Raw genomic sequence first — 24705 nt, 5'->3', positions numbered from 1 at the left:
GAACGTTAGACATCACAGCAAGCTCCTCATATCCACCAAGAAAAAGAAACCAAAACTCACCTAACTGTGCTTCACTATTCCTGTAGCCATCTGCAAGTACCCTTTTACTCTCCATTCCCAGACCCTGTGCCTGCCTCCTGAGGACAGGCAGCTTATAGGAACCTTCTGCTATGTCATGTCCTCATACTTTTATTCAGGTGAAATTTGGTAACATAATGAAAAAGCCATAGCCAAAGAGAGAAAAAAAATAGGAAATGAAGGTCAGAGGTCAGTCTATCCCCTGTGCTGAGTGCTGGCTCTGGAACTGTCTGCCATGCCAGGTCTCCCCTGGGACTTCTATGACTCAGCATCTTTCAGAGGAACTTTGCTATTTGACCCTTTTGTTTAAGAGGTAGATTGCCTGGGGGAGGGGAGATTCACAATTGAGGCCAAGCAGCAAATCTAAGTTATGAAACAGTCTGTTAACTGCTTCTTCCTGTTTTACACAAGTCTAAGACCAGATGTGGAGACATTTCCAAGAAAGCAAAGAACCCACAGGGACTCAAAGTGAACCTTTCTTCTGTAATGTAGTCAATCACAACAGCCAAACATGGCTGAACGCTACAGGAGGACTGTTCTTGACCACATTCTCAAAGGATGGAGACAGATAATGAGGTTTAATAAGGATCAGGAGAAACAAATAGGCCTAATAGGTGTTTATTCAGGGAGAAATAACTTACAACATAGACAGATGAACACCAGCAGGTTCCTGGTCCCAAGGATGCCTCCAGATGTTCTCCTGTCCCTGTGCTGCAAGCAAGAGAGCTCCAGGAGCTCCTTCCTCAGCCTTAGTTCCCCCAGGTAATGTCCGCCCCTGTCCCCACCCTCAGTGGGCGTGGTCTGTGCCACAGGTTAGGACAAAGTGAATATCTCACTAGAGACAGAATCTTTTTAAAAGGTACCAATGTGTTCTTTAATGTACAAAACAGTGCGATGACATGGCTCACTGGGTAAAGGTACTTGCCCAGTGAGCAAGTTCCATATCCAGAGTCCACAAGGTGGAAGAAAAAAAAAATCAATTACTCCAAGTTGTTCCCAGACCTCCAGATGTGTGTACTGGTACACATGTGTGAAGAGACACACACAGAGAGAAATGTATTTCAATCTTAATTTTCAAAATTTCAAAAAGATTACCAATTTTCTTTTTTCTATTACTGAAAATAGATTTTTTTTTCACACAACATATTCTGACTATGGTTTTCCCTCCTCTAACTACTCTCAGAACCTCCCTACCTCCCCTCCCATCCAAAAATCACACCATTCCACCACCATCTCTTTAGAAAACAAAACAGCATCTAAGTAATAATAATAAAATAAAGCTAAAACAAAGCAGAACAGGCAAAACAGAAGAGCCAAAGAAAATACATAAGAAACATATCCCAGGCCATTTCTTTTAAACAATGAAATCTTAAAAACCAAACTTATTTTTACATTGGAGATTTTAAAAAAAAGATAATGTGACTTGTTCTCTAAGAACTTTTCAAGAAGAAAAAAAAAATCTCTTCATACCTGTCATATACCAACATGATGCAGGGTTATCTAATAAAGATAACTGGGATCATGATTAAAGGTAACCATATTCCTGTACTTCTATTTATACTAGTGTCCAAACTGATTTTTCTCTAACAGGATCCAAAGTCAGCTTTTAATTATGTCACACTTTTAATTATGCCTTAGGTTCAATTTCCAACCATGTAAGAACGAAAAAGACACACAAGTGGCCTGCAGATGGGGCTCAGTTGGAAGTGCCTTCCATTCCACACCAAGAATCATATAAACCAGGCACAGTGGTACACACCTGTCCCAGAAATAACCCACCCCCCCCCCATTTATTTAAGTTTTTTTGAAGAAACAAAGGGATTAAGGACATAGTTCAGTGATGAGAGTGTTTGCCTAGGGTTCAAACCCCAGCAATGCGAAAAGAGAAATGGAGGGAAGGCGGGAAGGAAAGGGGCCAGCTACCAGCATACACAAAAAGATTCTTTCTCTATGACACATAAGGAATTTCTAGATAGCCAGACATGACACATGCCTGCCAATCTCAACACTCAGGAAGCTGAAGCAGGAAAACACTCGGTTTAGGCCTGGCCTGGGCTACATAGCAGATAGTCACTTGTAAACAAGCCTAATGACCAGTCTGATGCCCAGAACACTCAAGGTGGAAGGAGAGGGAACTTCGAGCTGCTCGTGGACTTCCACATGAGCTACTGCACACACACACATAAAAGAAAAAAAATATTATATCTGCCAGTCTTAGGGTGTCTTTTCTAAAAACGGACATTGTTTTGCAACTGCATTTACTCTAAAGAGTAACCTTATTATCACATTAATTTTCTTTTCAAGATTTGTTTATTTTTAATTATGTGTGAAAAATGCACACATGAAAGCAGGCTCCCCCAGAGGCCAGAAGAAAACACCAGATCCCCTGGAGCTAAACTTATAGGTGGTTATGAGCTATTCAATGTGAGTGTTAGGAACTGAATTGGAGTACTCTATAAGGTCAGCAAACTGAGCCATCTTTCCAAACCCTCATATCAACTGTCTTTGACAGAAAAAAAAAAAGTTAGAAATGAGCTAGACTGGTGACATGATGACATTTGGAACTGACAGTCCTATGCTTGGAATATACATAGCACCCAACTTTCTCATTCTTCCTTTTTTATAATTTTTTAAATTTTATTGGTATTAGTGTGAGGGTTTTAGATCTTGGAGTTACAAACAGTTGTTAGTTGCCATGTGGATTCTGGGAATTGAACCCTGGTTCTTTGGAAGAACAATTTAACCACTGAGCCATCTCTCCAGCCGCTCTCATTTTCAGGCCACCTAGTCACACACACACACACACACACACACACACACACACACACCAATTTTTCACAGTTCTATTTCCATCTTCTCTTCCTGCCTGCTTGTCTTAATGGTGTAGGAGATGGAAGGCAAATTAACAGATGGTAAGAAGAGCAACAGAGAGGCCATGGCTCAATGAATAGAGAGCTGGCCTTCCACATATCCCCAACACTGCATGAAACGACATTAAAATGTGCGTCTAGAATCCCAGAACTTGGGAGGTAAAGGCAGGAGAATCAGAAATTCAAGATTATCCTTGATTTTACAGGAGTTTGAGGCCAGCCTGAGATACAGGAGACCCTTTGGGAGGGAGGGAGGAAGGGAGGGAGGGAGGGAGGGAGGGAGGGACGGAGGGAGGGAGGGACCCCACCCTTCACAGGCTATATATCCTTCTGCAGGGACCCAGCTAACTAGAGTATCTTTCTGTGTGGAAGAAGGGAAGGGAGGACAGGAAGGGAGGACAGAGACTAACAATGATAAGAGGCTACTCCCTAGATACTTGAGAAACAGTACCTAACCAGAGTGCAACTTTCACTTATGTTGCAACAGATGCCATTAGCAAGCAACCAGCAGTAATTACCCTATACCAACTACTCTATGGTGCATAAAAACATTGAAGGTACAAGTGCTGCTTTCAAGAATCTAAATCAGTACTCTGTGCTCTTGACTGGATGTTATGTGAACAGTTGCTCCCAATTTCTTGCTACTCTGGTTTCCTTGAAATGATGTACTATAATCCGAAATTAAATAAACCTTTCCTCCCCCCCCAAAAAAAAATTTTCCAAGCAGGGCTGGGAGATGTCCATCCCACAATCCTATGTGCATAAAAAAAATAAAAAATAAAAAAAAACACCGCAAGGGCCCCTTGAAAAGGAAAATACAGGAATTTAAAGCTCAATAGTGAAATCTCTTACCAAAATGTGCTTATTTTCCACAGCAAATAAAAGGTTCATTTTTATTAATCCGAAGAATGAGAAAAAAATTACTAAAGCTGAAAAACATAGCTACAAAGAAAAAACAATTCACAAATACAGAAATCTCACCAAGACCCTTGGCTTTCAACTGGTCTCTGCATAGTTATTTGTGGTATTCTGGACAATTAACACCCCCCCCCAAGTGCTGGGGCTTGAAGCTCTACCCTTTTGCTATGCACTACTTCCTAAGCTGTCCCTTCAGAAACCTCTTCCAGATTGGACAGTCTTGTAATATTTGACTCTTACCTACAGAGTGCATGAAATTGCCCTGATAACCTGCTTCTCAGCTCTAGGACTCTTGGTGTTTGGGGAAAACACTATTGCGTTGGGAACAACCCTGACTTCTACCAGCTTGGTGCCAGGCAAGCCTCCTACCCCACCCCACTTGTGACTATGCAAGTGTCTTCAGCTGCAAATCACAGCCCTAATATGGAACCAAGAAGTTCCTTATGTAACCAGTTCTCGTGGCTCCAGGAGTCCACCAAGAGATGACTTCCTAACTAGAGTAAGCAGACTCTTGTACTTGTGTCATCTTCCTTGCCTCACAAACACAGCAAAAGCCATCCTACCTTGCCTGCCCATAATAGACATCTATGCTTGCTACATCTGCCATGTGGCTCCATAGCTATTCCCAACTAAAATAACCCTCCATCTCCCCAGGGAAGCTGTGACTTAATCAAAGGGATGTTATTGAGAGTGACAAGCAGATATTTTAAATGTGCCTGCATGCTCACCTAATTATATCTGATGAAAGCAGCACAAGACCTACCCTAGGATCCCTTGGCCCCAGTACAAGATCATCCAATGCAGAAACTACCCAGACTTTCCTGACAGCAGCCAAGCCAACAGCAGCCATGGCTATGTTACTACTAGGTAAAAGATACCAAAAGACATAATATTCTGAATAGGGTGGTGCATGTTCTGAATAGGGTGGTGCTATTTGTTATGTGACAGTACCATAGCAAAAAGCTGACTGATACACTTTTCAATTATTTATAGGGCATAAAGATCTATCAGCAAGGCAATATTAGTTTTCAAATCCTAATCTCATTTGACTTACTCTACCATTCTGTGGTGGCACAACTCAGTAGCTATGGATTTAGCCCCCACAAACCCACCTCAAGTCATACACAGAACCCCAAAGCCCCTAGGGGACAAGTCTTAATTGCTGCTTCTGCTGGCAGTCTCATTCCTCAAAATCAACTCAAGACTCAGACTTAAAGTCAGAATTCATGAAAATGGCTGTGGTTGCAACTCAAGATAACTCCCCAAAAGCTCAAAGGCAAACAGAGACCTGGAAAAGAAATTCTGGCTAAGTATAACTGTATACAAAAGGAGACAGGATAATCAAATGGTCAGAATGGTCCTTTGAAACTCAAAGGAAATGGGGCTGACCACTTGAGCTTTCCAAGAATTAAGTAAATTAAGTAGCTTGCTGCTCTCTTCAGACTTCTGAACTTCAAAACTATAAAACAGGGGTCCAGAGGGATGACTCAGCAGTTAGGAGCACTTGCTGTTCTTGTGGATGAAGGCTCAGTTCCCAACAGCCACATGATGGTTCACAACCACCTGTAACATCAGTTCTGTGGTATCTAGCGCTCTCTTCTGGGCTTCCCCAGGCACTGCACTCATATGATAACACATACATGCACTCATATACATAGAAAACAAATTGTTCTTAAAAACTAAAATGAGGTGAGTGTTGCTGTGCTGTTTAGCCAACTAGTAAGTTGGTGGTCCTGTAATGAATGTTTGTTTTAAGATTAACAGGAAAAATACCTTCAGGCTTACCAACCATAACAAGTATAGATATAGAAAAATATCTTCAGCCTTACCAACCATAACGAGATGGACAAATGGATAAAATCAGCCTTGAGGTTGAGAGAAGGAACTCAGGGATAAGTGACTAGCTAGTAAGCACCAGCTTCCAGGTTCCATCACCAGCACCACAAAAAATGATTTTTATATTCTCAAACCCAATCCTGGAACTGTAAATTAGGCCATACATACACAAATGGCACATAAAATTAAACATTCATGATTTGCTACTATGTCAGCAAATGCTGTGGGCTTTGGAATGTTCTACCTGCTTGGTACCCCCAGACACCAAATGAATGCCACACATACCTTTGGGAATGCCAGGCTTCCTGAAACTTCACTGCAGAAAGGACTTCCTAACATTCCTAACAATCCACCAAAAACTGCACCACCACCTAACACAGAGGTCAGCAGAAGCGGCTGACCAAAACAATGTTTATTGTTTGTGTTCTTGTGCACATGTGCATGTTGGGATATGTGGGTGTGTTGGAGTATGCGTGTCTGTGTTTGTGTACATATACTCTGAGTATCTTCCTCAATCACACATCTCATTTTACTTTTTTATTGACACAGATCTCTCTCTGTACCAGTAGTCCAGGCTAGCTGTCCAGTGAGCCCCAGGGACCCTTCTGAACCCCACCTCCTCATCACTGGGTTTATAGGTGTGTGCACCTATGCCCAGATTTTTCCATGAATACTAGGTACCTGTATTCAGCTCCTCATGCTTGCACAACAAGTATTTTACCCACTGAGCTGCATTCAAGTTCTCTCAGGGTGCAGGGAACTGAGAGAAGGAAGGAAAAAGACAAGAGAAAAATGGCAATTCAGGCCCAACTGGCAGCTGGTTTCCTACACAATCCTGTACCTGTGGATCATTTTCCACATCCAAAGTAATCACAGGAGATGCTGACTATGACTACTGCCTATCATCCTTTACCACACACCCAAGCCACTCAGCCCCAAGCATCTGTCAACATGGGTAAACAACAAAAAAATTAACAGAAGTGCTGGGGAGAAGGCTATGTAAAGTACTTATCAAGCATGCTTGAGGACCTGGAGTTTGAATCCCAGTGCCCAAGTAAAACATGCTAAGTGCAGTGATACACACCTCTTAATCATTGCTCTGGGTATATGGGAACAGGAAAAAGATCCCTGGAGCTTGGTAACCAGCAAGCCTGGCTCAATCAATGAGCTCCAGGTTCACTGAGAGACCCAAATCTCAAGAAATAAGGTGAAAAGTAAGGAAGACAGTTGAAGAAATATCTGGCCTCCACACACGTATACACACACAAACATGTGCATATAAACAAAAAGTAAATTGATGGGGTTTTTGCTTTGTGTTGTGTCTTTGTTGATTTTGTTTTGGGATAGGGTCTCGCTATGTACCTCTGGCAGTTCTGGAACTCACTCTATAGACCAGGCTGGCCTCAAAGACATCTACCTGCCTCTGCCTCCGGAGAGCTAGGATTAAAGGAGTGCATCACCACCACCCAGTTGTGATTTTCTTTTTTTAATTAAGAGCAAAAAGCCAGGTATTAATGTGCACATATAATAATGTATGATTCTATTTTTATGAAATACAAAGACTAGCTCTGTGGCTACCAGGGGCTTCAGGGAAGAAAAGATGGGGTTAATATCATGATGCCACAGGATCTCTTTGGAAGCTGATAAAAATGTTCTAGAATTAGGAAAGCTGAGTGGACTAGTTTGTAAATACACTAGGAAAGTTCACAACTGCGCACTTTAAAAGATCAAGTTTATGCATCCTCAGGAAATCTGTCAATGTAAAAGCATAGGAGACTGGGAGGTACAGTTTACCAATACAAAGCACATTTAACACAAGCAAGGTCCTAGATTCAATCCCTAGTGATTCAGCTACCAGTAACCTTATAAGACAAGGAGCAAACAGTCTAGGAGAGAGGAGAGAAGAGTGTCACAAGACCGACCAGAATAGGGGTGGTGGTGGCATATGACTTTAAATCCCAAAACTCGGGAGGCAGAGGATCTCTTTAAGTTTGAAGCCAGCCTGGTATACAGAGTGTGTTCCAGGACAGCCAAGGCTACACAGAGAAATTCTGTCTCAAAAAAAAAAAAAAAAAAAAAAAGTAGAAGAAAAAAAAAAGAACAGAGTTCTTGTCATCACTTACAAGGAGCCCTTCAACTATGTGTGTGAGCCTTCCACCAGCAGCTGGGAAAATGTTACAAGGTGGGCTCAGGCATAACCATCCCGGAGTTAGAAACATGTGAGTGTGTGCTAGCAAGCTCTCCAGGGGCCAATTCAACAACCACATGTATGGTCACACATTTAAATCATGGTCTAAAGCTGTAGCTCAGTGGTAGAGGAATTGCCTAGCAGGCACAAATTCTTAGGGTGGGGATGGGGAGAGGGAAGGATTAGTGGTTACCTGAGGGTTGAGCAGGGGTGTCCAGACAGACTAGAAGAACACTTGGTATTTGGTTGTCATGAAATTTTTACAGATATTTATGTGTACAAATGTGTGTAAAATTTGATTAAATATATGCTTCATTCCTACTTCATTTCCATTATACCTTAACAAAATCAAAATATAAAGTAGGTGGAGCTAAATATAACACAATTCCATCTAGACTAAAAGCATAAGGCTGTATATCTGCACAGGACTTAGAAATCAATAGAAAAAAAAAATCCACCATGTTACACTCTACCATGTAGATTGGGTATTCTAGAAGGTGGCAGAGAGAAGAGATTAATGCAGCCTGGACCCTTTTTAAAGCAGCATTCATGTATTTACCGTCTCAGAAAAATGAATGGATTTAGAGCTGGGATCACTGCCAAACTGGCAACATAGTGAGTTCCAGGCCAGCCTAGGCTACATAGCAAGACTATCAAAAACACAGAAATAGAGGGCTATCACTGAAAGACAGCCAAGAGCCATGTAGAAATTGCAGGCCAGAGTCCTGGGGCAGGAGCAGATATCTGTTCAGACCAGAGTCCTGGGGCAGGAGCAGACAAGAGTTGGAGAGAAGACTGTAGGTAGGCCACACAAACTGCAGGTAGCAAGCTCATCATATCTTAAGAAAGGCAAATGACAGCCAGGCCCTTCACAACCAAACCCAACAGATGACATGTAATTCCCAGAAGAAAACTTTGAGCCTCTACTTCCTCTATCTGCACTGCCCAAACACAGTTTATGAATGAATACTTCCAAGAGGATAGAAAACCATTTCCCCCTCTAAAGAGAGCTGCTAAGTCTTGTGAATCCTTTGTTTTATAAAAATATTGCCCACTTGCTGGTCATTAACATAGTCTTACGTTTCATCTATGAGCCAATCAGAAAGAATCTCCTTCCAAACTGTAGCCAAGGAGCTGCAAGAAGGCTCAACAAGCCAAGGTGCTTGCTATGAATGAAACCTGACAAACCAGAGTTTGATTCCCAGGACACAGATAAAGGTAGCAGGAAAGAACAGACTCGGTAAGCTTTTCATACATCACAAAGTATTTATTTTTAAACTGTACAGTGCTGGAGTTCATATAGTAGAGTGCTGGCCTATTATACACAAAGCCCTAGGTTCCATCCCCAGAATTTTCAGATAGCAGGTGTGGCAGCCCATGCCTGTAATCTCAGCACTCAGGAGACTGAGACATTAGAATTTAAGTTTGAGGCCAGCCTGAGGTAATCCACCTGGGGAAAAAAGGAAACTGAGGCAGTATACCAATTATAGTAGCCCTCTTCCTCCTGCCTCATCCATCATTCCAAGGTAGGGGAGGGGAGACCAGAATTAAGTCCAATGTTACAACTCAGAAAGTTCAGTCAACAGAAAGACACAAGGGGCCTCTAGAATTCCAGGAAAAGAACTTGCCCATGGCTGAGTTGGGAAGCCAACTGACAACTGGACATGAACTACAATAAGATGTTGTACAACTTTCTAATGGTGAGATTCACATGGCTCATTTAAGATGGTGACTTTCATGGCATGTCACTTATACCTCAACAACACTGGTTACAAAAAGCAAATTCAATTAAAAGGCAGATTTTAGAATTTTATATCAAGGGTGGAGGGGATGGGGGAAAAATATCACTTAGTGAGAGAAACAATCAATGCACAAGGCTTTGGGTTACATCTTCAGTGCTTCAAAAGAAAAATAACTAAATTAAAATAAGGTCTATGACAAAGGAATCATCCCTGAAGCTGATATCTCCAACACCCAAAAATAAAGCAAATACTGAGGGCTAAGCAAAGCAAAACAGGGAACTGCTGTTAACTCCACATCCAGGACCATCTATTTCAACTCTAGGGAATACATGAAGCCAAACACTAGCTGCTACCCCTGGTGTGCTTGGGGAAATTCCACTCCCAGGAACATCTGGGACATCAGAAACCCACCCACAGAAATACATTTATTGCCCAAATATAGAACACGGAATGGAAAAGTAAATAGAACAGGAAAAGACAGCAAACCATGAACTGAAAAAAGTGAAGGCATCACAGAAAAACAAGACTAAGGTAATGGCTTCCTGCTGCTCATTTACTATGACAGGCATGGAACATAAGAGTTAAAACCCCATACTGGGTGGTGGTGGAGCAGGCCTTTAATCCTAACACTTGGCAGGCAGAGGCAGGGGGATCTCTGCTAGTTTGAGGACAACCTGGTCTACAGAGTGCCAGGACAGCCAAAGCTATACAGAGAAACCCTGTCTCGAAAAACAAAAACAAAACAAGAAACCAAAATGGCTAATTAAGCAGGACATGGTGGTGAACACCTATAGGACAAGCTTGATGCCATATCAGCTGGTTCACACTTGGGAGACTGAGGCAAAAGGACATCCATGAGTTTGGAGGGTAGGAATTTGGACATTGCATTAAGTGTCGGGTCATACTAGGCTATAGAGTGAGACTGTCTCAAAAAGACAAAAACAGGGGCTGGAGATGGCTTTAGCAGGTAAGAACACCTGGTGCTCTTCCAGAGGACCCAGGTTCAGTTACCATTACCCACATGGCAGCTCACAATCTTCTGTAACACCAATTCAGGCAATTCCATGCCCTTTTCTATCTCCTCAGGCAAGAGGCACACATGTGGGACACAGAGAGGAATGCAGGAAAAAACTCCTCATACACATAAAATGTTTAAAAAATAAAATCTTACTTAAAGTTTGAGACCATGGGAGGAGAGGAGGGAAAGGAAACTGCAGTCAGGAAGTAGATGAGAGGAATAAATAAAAGAGAAAAATAAATAAAAAAAAAAAGTTTGAGGCCAGCCAGGGTAATTTAGTAAGACCTTGTCTAAATGGAAAGAAAGTATTCCTGTTTTTTGTTTTGGGTATTTGTCTTGGGTATTTGAGACAGAGCTGGTCTGTGTAGCCCTTAATGTCCTGGAACTCACTCTGTAGACCAGGCTGGCCTCGAACTCAAGACATCTGCCTGCCTCTGTCTCCCAAGTGCTGGGATTAAAGGTGTGAGCCACCATGCCTGGATGCTGAAAAAAACTTCAGTGGTCACTGGAAGTCCCCTGGCTATAACTTGGTTAGCAGAGTGCTTGCCTCATACATATAAAGTCATAAGTTTGTTCTTCAGCGCCACACAAGCCTGGCATGGTGGTGAACAATCCCAGCATTTGGAAGGTAGAAGGAACAGAAATTCAGTCATCTTCTGTGATAGTGTCTTTTTGGTTTTTTTCTTTTTGTTTTGTTTTGGTTTGGCTTAGTTTTTTTTGCAAAACAGATATAGTACTATATTCGTTTTTTTCCAGGTTTTTCTTTCTGTTTTTACATTTTTTATTAATTTACTTTTCACATTCCACTGTTATAGTGTCTTAAATGGGGGAGGGGGATAGTTCAGCAGTGATTCACCTGCCTAGCTCACACAGGGTCCTAGGTTCCATCACCTTAGCACCACAGAAAGAGTTGGCAAATTATGCCATGGCTCTGATATTTAAGGAATTGGCAACCCCCAGCCCCACCACAATTAAAAGTCTCTTGTTTCAACTAATTTCCTGAAAACAGATCTAAGATATTCAAAACATTAAAAAATGTATCCAGAAGACAGCTAACTAGGATGTTGAGGATGTAGTTCAGTAGTATAGTGTTTACCTAGCATATACAAGGCCCTGAGCTCACTAAGAAAAGGAAGGTAAGAAAGGGGAAGAGACGAGAAAGGGAAGAGGAAGAAAAAGAACAGGAGGGAAGAAGAATAGAGGATGGATAGAAGACAGCTGAGGATAGGAGGCCCTATAGTGACATAGAAATGCTAATCTTGCTCTATATTTGGTTTGAACACACTAATGTAATTAACTTGGGCTATATAATTTTGCTAACTTCGGATCTTTATAATTATAAAGCCTCACATACAATTATTTGAATGAAAACTGATTTGATTTTTATTTCAATGGAAAAAACATGACAGCTCATTTTAATAGCATTACCTTCTAAGAAGTCATTGCATTCCTTTAGTGAATTTTGTCAACAGACCTTCCACAGTATAACCATCCCATGCACTTCTGTTTTCTCTCTGCAAGATTTCTAAACTCAAGAGCATTCATGGTCTACTGGCTTTTACCCTTGCCTTGACCAGTCCCCTCCAACTCTGAGGAACAGTGCAGAAAAACATGCACATAGTGACCATAGTCTTTCAACACAAGGGAAATACAAAGCAGTAGGTTTCAGAAGCTAAAACCCATTTAGGACCATATTAAGACAGATTTCTAAAATATTATAGTATTACAAATATTATAATCATGCAATTGGCTGACTAATCAACAAATGGATAATGAATGTTGACACTCAACAAAGACACAAGAGGATGCTAGCTCAGAGCTGAAGCATTCACAGGATCTTGCTGACTTGCTTGGGCACCAGGCAAGGCCTCATTCAGAATGTGGGCAGTGGCAAGTAGACAGGGTATTAGGCCAAAGAGTATCTCTACCTGAGTAACCTTCACTAAAGGGGGTAGGTGTGTGTGCGTATACATGTGTGAGCAAGTATATGTGTTTCTTAACTATAATATATATCATGTCCTATTGATATTAACCATAGAGTGCATATTTTAATCATAAAAAGAGCAATAGTCAAAGGCAGAGATAAAAATAACTGCCTGAGGTCAGGCATTGGTGGCACATGCCTTTAATTCCAGCAACCGAGAGGCAGAGGCAGGCGATCTCTATGAGTTTGAGGTCAGCCTGTTCTACAGAGCAAGTTCCAGGACATGCTCCAAAGCAATAAGGAGAAACCCTGTCTCCAAAAAACCAAAAATAAATAACTGCCTGTTCATCCCAACCCCAGCATTTAGTCAACATAAAATACTGATTCTTAATAAATCTGAAGGAAAAAAGTAGTCATGCCCAGTAAACTTAGTGTCTGGCTTCCTAATGAAAATCTTTCCAACTTAGCCCTGAGGAGTTGATGTGGTTTGTAATACACATACTGCAGACATGGGGACCTGAGTTCCCTCCCCAGAACCCATATAGAAGCTGGGCAGTAGTGGCTCATGCCTTTAATCAGTAGGCAGAAGCAAGCAGATCTCTGTGAGTTCGATACCAGGCTGGTGTACAAGAGATAGTAGTTTCAGGACAGCCTCCAAAGCCACAGAGAAACCCTGCCTCAAAAAAACAAAACAAACACACAAATGTATGAACACATTTCAAAAGCCCATATATTCCCACAATTAGCTTATTATGGCTGTTGTCTCAACATATAAGCTCTCAGCTACTGTTTCAGCACCATGCCTGCCTGCTTGCTGGCATGCTCCTCAATATATTGGTCATGGACTTCAACCCTCTGAAATTGTTAAGCCCCCAAATTACATTTTTTTGGAAAGTTGCCTTGGGCATGATGTTTTGTCATGACAATAGAAAAGTTAACTAAGACAGCCTAATGTAAGACCTAAGCTGTCAAACTGACAACAGGCAAAGTCTTCTAGAAAACACATCAGCTGCCATAAGAACACAGAAAACAAAAGTATACCCTGAAGTAAAATGTAAGTGAGGAAGTGTAAGAATTTGCTTTTTGTTTTAAAGCCTCACATAGGAGTGCACACTCATCATCCCAGCACTTGGGAGGCTGAGGCAGGAGGATCAGGAAGTCGAGGCCCACATGTGATGCTGTCTCAACAACAAAAAATAAAAAACAAGAATTCATTTCATTTTTTCCCAAAAACCAAACACTTCTGTAATTTTACCATGGCTTATTTTCATGATTGATCTATAAAGAAGACTTCAAGTGCTTTGCATGCCCAAGTGCCCTGTGATTCAAGCTAACGGCTTGGACCCCAATTCTGAGCCACTGGAGATGTTAAATGATGTTAAATAACTGTCAGTAGTTCTACACAGAAAAATTACAACTTTTTGTTTGTTTGAGACAGGGTTCCTCTGTGTAGCTTTGGAGCCTATCCTGGAACTCATTCTGTAGCCCAAACTGGCCATGAACTCACAAAGACCCACCTGCCTCTGCCTCCGGAGCGCTGGGATTAAAGGCGTCACCATGGCCCAGCTACAACTTTTTTAAAAAGATCTATTTACTGTACTATTTTATATGCATTTTATTTTGTCTGCATGAATGTTATGTGTTCCATGTGCATTCCTGGTATCCAAAGAGGTCAGAATTGGGTGACAGATCCAATGGGGCTGGAGTTGCAAAGGGTATATTTGGGAAGAGAAAAGGCAAGGGAGGTATGTTGTAATTATATTATAATCTCAAAAATAACAATAACAGCCAGCAGCAACCTGAAGGCAGAGCTGATCAGAGACCATGGAAGGGTGCTACTTACTGGCTTACTCCCCATGTGCTTGCACAGCTTGTTTTCTTACACAATCCTTGACCACCTACTCAGAGAAGGCATCTCCCACAGTGGGCTGGGCCCTCCCACATCAATAATTAATGAAGAAAATGTCCCACAGACTTACCCAGAGGCCAATCAGATGCAGGTATTTTTTTTTCAGTTGAAGTTCTCTCTTCTTAGTTGATCCTGGTGTGTGTCAATTTAAAAAAAAAAAAAAAAAAAAAAAAAAAAAAAAAAAACCTCACCAGCATAGTCCCCAAACCTCTAGGTCAATCTACTATACAGATACAGACAAATGAAGTATCTAGAGTCAGCAACCAGCCAAAGCTTGAGACACTCCCTAGACTATACCCTTCCAGGTTTCTTGGCCTACCTGTGTGGCAATGAAATTCCAGGCTGGCCAGTGTTTCCAATCGTTCCTTTCTGGGTCTGTGTAAACAAGACACAGTGCTATCTGGGGATTTTCCCCATCACAAACAAGAAGCTAACCTCAAGCTAGACTTAATCACCTTTGACATCTATAAACACCAAAGCAAAAAACAGCTTTGTGTATTCCTGGGGTTCTGAGTGCTTGGAAGGCAGAATTTATATGGCAGACTCTTTCCCCATACCTATAAGCCTGAAATCCAACCATTCTTCAATGACCATCTCTCCTGTCTTCCCTTTTCCTACAAGCATCTGAAACTCTTACTGTAGCTGTCAGCAACTGTGGTCATTTATTTCCTAACATACCCTGGCCCCAAAACTCTGATGTACCAGCTGCAATAAGCATCAGCAATCCCAGCACTCTAGAGGCTGGGTTGGAGAAAAGGCTCAGTGAAATACCACATACTGGTCCCAACAGACCTGAAATCAATTGTCTTCCAAAGGATCATAAGTAGGAGGTCCCACACCTATCTCCATCAGAATACCTGGGTTGCCCTGGGGTAGCTCTCCTCTGTAGGTGAAAAAAGAAAGTCCTTCAGAGGGAGGTCAAGCTCACAAAAGCCATCTATAGTGAGTGCATAGTTGAGGGCATGTCTTCATTTCCTGCTAGGCATAAAAAAGGCTCCCTCCTCTGAGCCCCACCTTCCTGATCAAGATTTCCCTACTCTCTGCTGTGACCTACAGTAATCTCTCAGGACTGCACAGATCAAAGTCTCTGGACTGAGACAAGACTCTTGGCTCCCTTCAGGTTTTCTGACACCCAGGATTCACCCTTACTCCCCTTTAAGAAAGTCATATGTACACTACATTCAGTAGATTGATCTTTCACTACCAAATACGTTTAGAAACTAGCTCCAATGAGGAAGCAAGATTAAAATCATTTTGTAAACATTTATTCTTTCTTAATGTTGGAAAGATAAACTTTTTCCTTTTTCCATGACTATTTTTAGTGTGAAGGAAGGAACTGGCCTTTGGAGAGACAAGACTGAAGGCAAGATTTTCCCTTCAGGCCTCGCCCTCTGTCACCCTTCCCTCTTTTCCATCTATCTTTTCTCTGTGGCTCACTCACAAGCCAAACCAATAGAAACATAACTCAAAGCAAAATAAAAAGATGGGTGCAAAGTGGAACAAAAAGAAGGCCAGCAAGGTGCTGAGTCAGCAGAGGCTCACAGTCTTCAAGGGGAAAATGGGGAAGCCAGGTTTGATGGCACACACCTTTAATCCCAGCACTCATGAAGCAGAGACAGATGGATCTTTTGCTAGTTCCAAGCCAGCCTAGTCTACAATAGTGAGACCCATCTCAAAAACCACATAAACAAAACCAAAAACACCAACCATGGAGGAACCATCTCCCTGCCTGGCAGCTGCTCAACCAGCAGCTAGGGCCTTTGGAAGAAAATGACAGAGGAAGACATCAACTTCAGCCTGAGCTACACAGTAAAAACTATCTCAAAATAAATCAAGTAAAAGGTGGAGATATGGTTCTGTCGGTAAAGTGCTTGCCATACAAGCACAAAGACCTGTTAGGATCACTGCCACCCACTGAAAAAGCCAGGAACAGTGTCAGTGTACATCTGGGATCCCTGCACTGGAGGACTGGTGAGAGCTCCAAGTTCACTGAGAGATCCTGTCTCCAAAAATGGTAGGATGAAACATGATTAAGAAAGACATCTGACATCAACAACAAAATATGAATTAATTAAGCCAAGCATGGAATTTGTCATCCCAGCATTTGGGAAACAAAGGCAGCCAGAACTATGTAGTGAGACCCAGCCCAAAAAACAGAAAAATGGGAGGGGTGAGGGAATGAATAAATGAATCTAAATAATAAAATCAAAAGATAAGATAAAAATAAAAAATAGTACAAGAGAACTGATGCAAAAAGATGTCTCCATTAAATACAACATTGGGTTTATTCTCCCTTCCCTCATCCTTCCTTACAAATGACTTCTCTAATGTATACACAGAACTATGCAAAGAATATATTAAATAACAAATAATAATAAGGTTTGACTCAAGGGCCAGTGTTCAGGAAATACTACCAACTATGTTTCATTCTTAAAGGAACTGACTGCTGTGACCAGCACCTTGTGGAAGCATTTCCTCTGTGGATCTTTTAATTTGGAAGACTCTGACCTCTTGGATTCAAACTCAATATTTAGGATTTCATCTTCAAGAAAGGACTACAAAGAGCCCAAGTTACTCAGAGCTTACTTACAAGAGATTGAAAACATTAGACACAGGCAGACCAGGTGTGATGACACAAGCCCATCATAGCAGCTACTCAGGATAATCACCCATTCAAAGCTAGCCTAGGCCACCTGGTGAGGTCTTGCCTCATAATAAAAACTAACAATGACCAGGCGGTGGTGGCACACGCCTATAATCTCAGCATTTGGGAGGCAGAGGCAGGCAGTTATCTGTGAGTTCAAGGCCAGCCTGGTCTACACACCTAGTTCTAGGTCATCTAGGACTGTTACAAAGACAAACCCTGCCTAGAAAACAATTTAAAATGGATTGGGAGTGTTGCTCCATGGTAGAGTACTTTTCTCACATCTCACATGTGTGAAGTCCTTGCAGCACAAGCAGACAAGAGCTGAGTTCAATCCCCAGAACCCACACAAAAAGCTCTACAAACTGGCCAAGAGATGGTGACACACACCTTTAATCCCAGCACTCAGGAGACAGAGGCAGGTGGATCTCTGTGAGTTCAAGGCCAGGCTGGAATGCAGAGCTAGTTCCAGGATAGGCTCCAAAGCTACACAGAAAAAGCCTGTCTGGAAAAAGCTACACTCAAATTCCTGCTTTATGAAAATGTCACTAAGAAATACCAAAACAGCCCTGGGCAATCAATCCTTTGCACATTTAACTGTCCAATAAGACATGTTATTGGTTGAGTCCCAAGTGCTGTTGAATCCATAAAATGGACTCAGATAAACTAGAATTGGTTTTGGCTAATTCAAGTCTAAATACATGTGACTCAGAGTTGAAGCTATAGAAGAAAATAATCCCTACACTATGGTCTGCCTTCCAAGATGTTGAGAAACAACTAATACTGATTGGCAGACCTCTATCAACATTTAATGGAGATCTGAGGGGGCAGGAAAAGGGAAAGGAATTTACAGATATCTTGTCTTAAGTGGGAAATCCGCACTAGACAGATAAGAAGGCAGAAGACCAACTTTAACAACTGGGCCTTAAGACATATGCCCTTCCCTCCACTATGTTTCTGTGCATTACTCCCCCATTAAGAGTCAGTTTCCAACCAAGCATTTGTAGCAGACCCCTTTAATCCCAGCACTTGGGAGGCAGAGGCAGGGAAGATCACTGTGAGTTCCAGGACAGCCAGGGCTACAAACTGAGTGCCAGGATGGGCTCCAAAGCTACACAGAGAATCCCTGTTTCAAAAAAAACAAGCCCCCCAAAAAGAACCTGTATAAAAAAAATCATTTTCTTGGCTAGAAAATGGAAACAGTGAATATAATCCACAGCAGAAATTTCTAAGTACTCATCACAAGGTGGGTAATGTGGCTTATCCAGTAAGGGGCTTGGTGCAAAGTTTGACAACCTGAGTTCTATACCTAGTACTCACATGATGGAAATAAAAACCTTATTCCAAGTTGTGTCCTCCCCCCCCACACACACACAAACACACACACAAAACAAATGTAATTTTAAAAAATGAAATATTCACTCCAGGGACCCTCTAGTAAAGTGAAGACTTTATTTGCATACCAAAATGTATTGGGTTTTTTTTTTTTTGTTGTTTTTGTTTTTTGTCCTTTCTAGAGGTAATGGGGATTGAATCAAAGGCCTTGTGCATTTGAGCTAAGACATGCACTCTGCAACCAAGCTATGCCCCTATACTAACCTTTTTCTACCTCTTCAGTGTTAAGATTACATCCATAGATGGGGACTGAACAACTAGCCTCTTGATTGCTAGACAAGTACCCTACCAATCGAGCTACATCCTTAGTCCCTCCTTTTGATTTTTTTATGTATATAAAATGCTAGGAAAAATTACAGTAGTAATTCCATCAACTGGTGGGGGGGCTCTTTCACAGTTCAGGCCAACTGGGGTAAAGCATGGTCTTGTCTCCAATCATTACTTGAAATGGACACAACAACTCAGCTGCTCTAAGCAACCACTTTCTCAGCTATGGTGCCCAATAAACACCCTCCCAAGAAACTACCAAGACAGATTCACCATGTGACCACAAAGATAAAAACACAGACTCTAATGTAAAAATGGTGTTCAATGAGATGGCACAGTACAATGAGAACCTGAATTTAATCCCATGTAAAATGTGGATGCTACAGCCTGTGTCTATAATCCCAACAACGAGGAGGATCCTTATGGCTTGCTGGCCAGCCAGTCTAGCCAAATTAATGAGCTCTGGGTTCTGTGAGGAAACCCTGCCTGAAAACATGATAGCTACCAACTCAGGAAGACAGCCCTTATCAACCTCTGACCATCACCATGCATACACACATGCAACCAGAAACACAAGTACACAAACATATACATAAGATGAGAACACACAAAAACATGCTTCAGGACCATTTACAATTCCACAGTCTTACACACCACACTAGTGGTAGCCCTACACTGCCTACTAAAGCACACAAAACTTGAGATTAATATATAAACATTGAAGATGTTTATAATTCTCTGGACTGATCCAATTGTCTTGGTTACTTTCCTGTTGATTTGAAGAGACACCATGACCATGGCAATTTGTAGAAGGAAGAACTCATTGGGACTTGCAGTTTCAGAGGGTTAATTAGTCCATGACCATCCATCATGGCAGGGAGCATGGTGGCAGGCAGGCATGGCACTGGAGCAGTAGCTGAGAGATTATATCTGATCCACAAGCACAGGCAGAAAGTTAGCTAATTGGGAATGCTGTGGGCCTCTGAAACCTCAAAGCCCACCTTCAATGATACACACTTCCTAAGCGTTCCTAAAAACATTTCCACCAACTGGAGAATGCACATTCAAATATATGGGCCTATGGAGGCCATTCTTATTCAAAACACAACAAACTTGAATCAAAGACTATTGTTAGCACCCCTAGGATTCTGATAGCCCACCCTTACCAGATATCAATTAGCCTCCATTTCCAATGTTCCCCAAAGGCCTTTCTTTGGTGACTCTGAGCCTAGCAGAGTACTCAGCATTTACCTAACAGCAAAACCAGGGTAATATTTACATTATCTTTTATGGCTCAATACCATAAAAGGGGGAAAATGCCTTCCTTTTTCTTTCATTAGTACTACCAAAATGGATTTCTCTGACCTGAGTAAGAAGGTATCCTAGAGTAGATGGGAGCCTTATACCCCAAATCGCCACGCCAGTCCCACAGGTGTGTGTGATTAAAGGCTTGAAAAGCTTTAGGGGGCCATTTTAATAAGTGGATCAAGTGAACTTTCATCGTCGTACTAATTACCCAGGTGGGTGGTTCCATGAAAATCTGAAGCACACTTGAACACAAAATCCCTTTAAAAAAGAAGTGCCATCTACACCCATTTCTGCTAGAAATGACTAATGGTAAATTTCATAGAGCCACGAAGGCCTATTTGCTACCCTAAACTGAAGCCTGGGGGTAAGGTGCTCATTCCTCCTCCATAGTCCTGTGCCCTCTTTCAAGTTAAACCAGGGACTAGCTCAGAGCAAAACACAAGTCGAGTCAAGGCACACACACCGAAGCAGAACAGAAACAAACACTTGCACTAGCAGTGAGGCTTAGGTTTTGGTTGGGGGGGAGGGGAGCTGTTTTAGGTCTTGCTCAACAACACTTCGTCGGAGCTGACCCTTACTGCGGAATTTACAGTGCAGACGGCCCTGAGATGCCAGTCACCCGAAAGGAAAAAAAAAACAGAAAGAAAAAAAAAAGGAAGGAAAAAAAAAAAAAACACAAGCCGAGCTCCTGATTGCGCACTGGCACTGGTCACGCACGTGAAGCCCAGGCCCCATCCAGCACCCGCGGGCCTCCAGCGTTTCTAAAGTTGTCACAAAATAGGGAGATCACCAATGTTCAAAGGCGCACCCCTCCCACATAAACTCCCGCTCCCAGCATCCGTCCCTGCGTAAGGGAAATTCCTAAGAGGGAAATATGGGTGAGGGCAAATACAGAGAACCCCTCCCCAGCCCCAAAGCAACAGGTTTACACCCTCCCCAGGCCGCACTGGGCGGTCCCTCACCCTCACCTAGCCGGGGGAGCCGCCCTCCATCGGTGTCAACCCCCCCCTCCGGCCTGGTCCCCGAGACCAGGCCTGGGAGTGGGTGTGGGGAGGGGGCTCCCGGACTTCCTTGACAGTTTGTGCCTCGGAAACTGAGCTTAGGCGGGCCAACCTCTCTCCCCCGCACGCCGCTGCGCGTCCACCGGGTTCCGGGAGCGCCGGCCTGCGCCTCGAGGATGAATGGGGCGCCCCTCCCCCACAAGGGGATCCCGCGCGGCCCCCAAGTCCCAAAGCGACTCAGGTCATCCCAGCCAGGCCCCTCTGGTGCCGCAGACAAAGAGATTCAGGGACTAAACGGCGGCGCTTCCCTAAACTTGCCTGTCCCCCTCCCCAAAACAAAGGCGCACCCAGGCCTTTCCCGCCCCCCGCGCGCGCGGCCACTTTGGGGAGCGGCCGCCCCGGAGGTATTGTTCGGCACGCAGGGAACGCGGCCGCCCCGGGGGGGGACACACGGGAACTTGCCCCTCCTAGAGCTCCAGGGCCCTACCTTTGCGATCAGGGTCACCGCCAGGCCCCTGGGCCCGAGAAGTTTGCGCCCCTGCCAGGCATGCACTCACCTCACCGCGAGCCTTGCAACTTGTGGCCGCGCTCTGTGCTTACTGGCAGGTCCACCGTCACCAGCCCGGGCCCGAGCGGAGGCCGACGAGGGCCAGGCGCCCCGGAGCAGCCGCGCGCCGCCCCCGGCCCGCCACCGAGTCTCCGAGAAGAGCAGGCGCTGGAAAGTTTCGGTGGCGAATGGCGGCCGGAGGGCGCTGCAGCGGCGGCGGGGCGGGGGCGCTGGCGGCTTGTCGCTCCCGAGCGTCGAGACTGGGGGGGCTGGGCTGGGAGCGGCGGCGGCGGGAGAGGGCGGGACGGCGGGAGGGACCGACAAGGCAAGTGACCTCCGCTGGGAGCGGACGCAAGCGCGCCTACCTTGGCTGGGAGACGTGCCAAGGGGGTCGCCAGCACGCAGCCCTCCCCAGACACCTGGAGGAGGAACTCTACAGCTCTACCCCCACCGCGTCCCCGTAGGCCCCTCCCCCAGCGCCTGGGGGGGCTGCGTCCCCACGCGGCAGCCCCTCCCCCACCAAGGGCTGGGACGCCAGACCCGCCCTCACCCCGACCAAGTCCAGACCCAGCCCCCCGGGGGCAGGGAAGAGACTTACATCCCTGCGCAGTTCTTCACCCTAAAGCCTCCCCACCCCTGCTCCACTCCGCCCCACGCCCAAGGTGGAGGAGGGAAGACCAAGCGTTGCCCTCTGGGCCCCAACCTGGTCCCTAGCTCCTTTTCTACAGGAATAAGGGCCCCCACAAGCATACCCAATCCTAAACCCTGGCACTCCAAGGTGGCTTTGAGGGGGGGGATGGGAACAAGGCCACCCTGCAGGTTGGGGGAAGGAATGGTAACCCAAGCCACTGAAAAGTGTTACCATCCCCCACCTCAAAGATGAAGCCGCCCAGCTGGCCTAGGAGGTCCTCGTGCACCCCGTGCACCCCGTGCAATCCGTCTCCTGGAAAATCTTCAAAACTAACGATTTAAAGCACACACACACACACACACACGTTGCCTTTACGCCCACCCACAAAAAAAAAAAAAAATGAAGACTCGGGCGCAGACATGACCTTTGCAAAACACCTCCCAGCCAACAATCAGAAATGCATAGGGGATTAGCTTCAGTACAAGGCGAAGACCCGAATATACTGGGGAGGGGTATGTTAGGGTACTGGGGTCCTCAGACCTGCAAATCCCCATCCCCAGGCCTGAAACCGCAGGCGCTGGCAAAATGTTCTCTGTTGCCATGGCTGTTAAGGCCCAGCCCTGGCGCTTCTTCCTCCCTTCCACGTTGGTGACAATTCCCCCCCAACCCCCGGCTTTAATTCAATTAAATAAATATGCGGCCCTCCTCCTCAGCACCTTTGGTGTCTGCCTTGTTGAGTATTTTTAAAATCAATTTGCCCCTCCCTTAGGCTTCTAATGAGCTTGGTGCTAAGAGCCCAGTAACACTCAGCAATTTAAAATCTAACCTCACTTGCTCCTTCCTTGAACACTAGGCGTTTGTTGCTCTGACGGTTTGGGGGGAGGGGGAGAACCCGGGGCGAGTTTTTAAGGGGCCGATTCTCCATCAAACAGGCGGACCTCAAAATTACCTTGCAAAATATTGCTGCGAAACGTCAAAGATGTCAAACGACTGTTGGTACACCGTTATTAGAGCGCATCAATAAAAAATACACACTTACACAGTCTCCATAATTGTGAATCAGCAGAACACTGGCTTATTAGCTATCGGCTGCCATTCAAGTCCCCCCACCCCAAAGGATTTGGTGAGGCTCCCTTGAGCTGCCCTTCGTAGCTCCCGGGCTCCTGAGCTCGTGCAGACTGATGCTGAGGTATTACGAAGGGTGCAATCGAAAACCCGGGCCCGCTCATGATGCAACCCTGGCCCGGTTTACACGTGCTTCCCTTCCCCCACTGCATGCTGGTGGTAGCGCTGCGTTTTTTCCGCCTGTAGGGTCACATTGTGGTTGATTGATTCTCCTTTCGCCTTGCTCAGTCATTCAGATTTGGAAAGTAAATAACAAGTTGACATCATTACAGCTTCAGGCTTTACCCGGTCGCCAGCTCTCGGCTACCGCAGACCCTCGAGTAGCTGCGCAGCAAACCCTACCCACCTAGCCTGCCCAGCTTGACTTGTACAAATTAGTGCTTGGAGATTCCAAGCTGAAGTTGGTTAAAAGCTTCCCTGCATGTTTCTATTACTTGGCAAGTGATGATCATTTTTTAAAAATGGGAAAGTGGTGGGGGGAAAATCTCATTTTCCATGTAGGGAGCAGTGACCAACCAGGTTTTTATTACAGGCCTCCTCTGACTAACAAAGTGAAGGCTTGATTCTACTTAGCCAGTGTGATATAGTATCGCAATAATCCCAATTTTTGCTTTTGGACACTCAAGGACTAGGGAGTTGGAGAGATAGCTCAGCGATTAAGAGCATTTACTGCACATACAGATGACTCAGGCTCAGTTCCTAGTACCTACAAATCAGATCCTGCCACCTGTAACTGGTTCCAGAGGATACTATGCCATCATTATACACTCCTATGGCTTCTACATACATATGGGGCACATAAATTCTCGAAGGTACAAATACAACTACAAATAATGACTAAATAACTAAATAACGTCTGTTTTGTTTTGTTTTAGAAAGGAAGGAAGGAAGGTAGTTGGTAGAGGGCTATGGGTAAGGTTTAAAGGTTGGAAGGCTGAGGCATTAGACTGAAATGTATAGCAAAAACCTATCCAGAAAAAAAAAAAAGGTCAAGTGTTTCAAGTGTTTCTACTAAATACTCCTGGTACCACCACAACATTGTAAGAACTAAAGACAAGAAAACAAACCCCTTTTTAAATAATAAAATTGGCCAAAATTCTCTCCTAAGTGTTACTACATGAATGGAAACTTAAGACTTCTATTTATTTATTCTGGATGTTTCATGTAGGTGCTGGTGTGGAAGAAAACATGAAAATAACGGAGAGGAAGCAGCTAGTGCTCTGTGTGTGTGTGTGTGTGTGTGTGTGTGTGTGTGTGTGTGTGTGTGTTTCAGTCTTGGTGACAGTTTTTGCAAAAAGAAATTG

At 44.0% G+C, this 24705-nt stretch overlaps 1 protein-coding gene across 15 annotated transcripts in view; it reads right to left on the bottom strand.

The window, feature by feature from the left end:
• The window catches only part of LOC127218261 (F-box-like/WD repeat-containing protein TBL1X), a 153866-nt gene extending 130372 nt beyond the window's left edge, over positions 1 to 23494 (bottom strand). For 6 of the 15 annotated variants that reach the window (XM_051179284.1, XM_051179285.1, XM_051179279.1 and 3 more), the window contains exon 1: positions 21656 to 21942. The gene's annotated coding sequence lies outside the window, so the exon portion shown is untranslated. Of the gene's footprint in view, positions 1 to 21065; positions 21085 to 21655; positions 21943 to 22010; positions 22083 to 23315 lie in introns of those variants that run through there. The other 9 variants (XM_051179291.1, XM_051179292.1, XM_051179293.1 and 6 more) reach the window with 5 other exon arrangements.
• Between the last annotated feature and the right edge of the window lie 1211 nt (positions 23495 to 24705).

Source organism: Phodopus roborovskii, unplaced genomic scaffold (genome assembly GCF_943737965.1).
Source record: "Phodopus roborovskii unplaced genomic scaffold, PHOROB, whole genome shotgun sequence".
Lineage (NCBI taxonomy): Eukaryota > Metazoa > Chordata > Mammalia > Rodentia > Cricetidae > Phodopus > Phodopus roborovskii.
Note: the sequence above shows the minus strand (reverse complement) of the source record. Positions and strands in the feature narration are given on the sequence as shown.